General features: G+C 49.7%; 1 non-coding gene across 1 annotated transcript; it reads left to right on the top strand.

The window, feature by feature from the left end:
- The first annotated feature begins 264 nt into the window (after nucleotides 1-264).
- On the top strand, nucleotides 265-419 carry LOC126927332 (5.8S ribosomal RNA). Its single transcript, XR_007715383.1, has one exon. It is a non-coding gene; the product is annotated as a 5.8S ribosomal RNA (ribosomal RNA).
- Nucleotides 420-2,500: the final 2,081 nt, after the last annotated feature.

Below are 2,500 nucleotides of genomic sequence, written 5' to 3'. Positions count from 1 at the left end.
TTATATCCCCGTCGTTTCCTGACGAACGGAGCTTCGATCTCGATGGTTGTTATATATCATAATGTACTTTTCGCCCGGCCGGCGGACGCGCGTATCTTCGCGCGTTCGTCGGATTTCATTTTCGAACGTTTTCGTGTCGTCGATCTTCCGGCGACTTCTGCGCGTCCGATTCCCGTTGGTCGGTCGTGTCGGATCTCGGCTTCGCTCGAACCGAGTATTAAGAGTACATGGAGTACAAGAGTTTTAAAAAATATATGAAAAGATTACCCTGAACGGTGGATCACTTGGCTCGTGGGTCGATGAAGAACGCAGCTAATTGCGCGTCAACGTGTGAACTGCAGGACACATGAACATCGACATTTCGAACGCACATTGCGGTCCACGGATACAATTCCTGGACCACGCCTGGCTGAGGGTTGCTCACGTAAACCTAAGACTGCTTGCGTTGCGTGTCGTTCCTCTCTATCTGTCTCTCTCTGTCCCTTGGTGCCTTCGACAACCCGCCGTCGTTCTTACGATACGTAGAACGTTTCAGAGTCGGAGGAAGCGCACGAAGAAGGATACGAACAAGAGCGGACGCGAGAGAACGTACGCGACGTACGAGCGATTGTTGGACGCTCGTCGGCGTTCGTCGCGGTCGTGTCGAGACCGTGCAATTCGTACGCATGCTCGATATATAAACTATCGTGTTCACGGGAGACACTACGAAACTCTACCTCTGTCTCTCTCTGTCCCTTGGTGCCTTCGACAACCCGCCGTCGTTCTTACGATACGTAGAACGTTTCAGAGTCGGAGGAAGCGCACGAAGAAGGATACGAATAAGAGCGGAGAGAACCGTCACGGACCTGCGTGAGTGCTAGCGGCGTCGTGAGTCGTCCTTTCGTACGACCGCCCGCTTATGCACCGCTTCGTGTCGGTTATCGAATATATTATATATATATATATATATATATATATATATATACGTAGTGTTGTCCTCGTGACCGATTTTTTTTTCATATCAGCAGATTTGCATACGTTTGCAGGTTTTCGATGAGCACGATGTCCGCGCCCCCGACGTCGTCTTAAATGAATATTATTTTGGCGAGACTGAGAGAAAGCAAATATGGGAACTCGGTCGAGAGAGGAGAGAAGGAGAACAGCCTCAGATAAAAGTAAACTTGGTAACGGTGCGGAATTTTGCCGTACAACCGTCTTTTCTTAAGACGTTTTACTCGAATAGCCCCAGGGATCTAATGCCCACTCCGTCTCTTCGTGCGTAGAGATATACTCTGCGCGAGCGACTGACAACGACGAGGACCGTCGCATCGATGGGTCGTCGTTGCGTTTAACATACTCTGTGCTTGTAATTTATCCCCGAAAGAGAGCCGTAGATCCGGGAACGCACACGTGATTTCTTCGAGCGCTGATGACTTAGGGAGATGATCCCCAGGCGTTGCGCGGAGATCGGAGAGTACGCGTTACTTGTATCGGGACGAATTTTCCCCGTCGTTCGCGTATCTCTCTGCCCGCCGGCCCTGGCCCAAAGCCACGTTCGTCGGAAATCGTAGAAATCGTGTGCGAACTAGCGCGTGTCTATGATCGGCTACGGGTGTTTTACCAAGCTCGAGGTGTTGCGCAACGTTTCCGTACCTGACGAAGATGCGCACGAGAGTCCGTTACAAAGTCGTTGGATGGTCGTCGTCGTCATGCCAGAGAGAATCTCTGGACACGTACAGGAGAAGAGATCGTAGACGAGGAAGAAGACGATCCCCTTTGGCGAGGCTGGAGTGAAACTTTGATTTAATTAAAGACGAGGTATACACGCGCGTACGACGTGATAGTCGTGCGCGCGTGTGATTTTTTTTTAAGGCAATTCGGCGCTACAAGTACTCGAAAAACAGAGAGTGTTGGTCATCCCATGCCTTTTCGGCGTCTATCGCTGGACCGCGCATCCTAACGTCGACGGTCGTCCAGTCCCCGAACACACCACAGTGTACGTCTCGCTCGCTTTTCCACTTGCGTGCGTTCCCGTGCGTTTTCGTCGTCGTCGGTACAGAGCAAAGAAACTTTGCCGTTTCGATCTCTGTGCCGGCAGAAAACAAGGAACCGCTGGAATTTGTCGAGAGTAGAGAAACGGCTGTAAGAGACTGAGGACGGGCGTTAAAAATCACCGACGATCGTTTTAGGATGTCTGGCGTGAGTCTTAGCTCGAACATGATACGACGTACGAAGAAAAGGGCACTTTGGCGCGATGCTTAAAACGCTTCTCTGGAAGGAAAGAGTGTTCTCGTTCTATTCGAATTTTTATTTTTTTTTCTCTTTGAGGCGATTTTCGCATATAGAGATAAAAAAAATACCACCTTCTCTCGTACTGGAGTTTCATAGCTTTGTTCGAAGTGTTCGCGCATACACGGCACGAACGTGTTTTTTTTTTCTTTGAATAAAAAAATCACATTTTTGTCTCGTGTCGTGACGTTGAAGCGACCTCAGAGTAGGCGAGATTACCCGCTGAATTTAA

Source organism: Bombus affinis, unplaced genomic scaffold (assembly GCF_024516045.1).
Source record: "Bombus affinis isolate iyBomAffi1 unplaced genomic scaffold, iyBomAffi1.2 ctg00000082.1, whole genome shotgun sequence".
Taxonomy (NCBI): domain Eukaryota; kingdom Metazoa; phylum Arthropoda; class Insecta; order Hymenoptera; family Apidae; genus Bombus; species Bombus affinis.
Note: the sequence above shows the minus strand (reverse complement) of the source record. Positions and strands in the feature narration are given on the sequence as shown.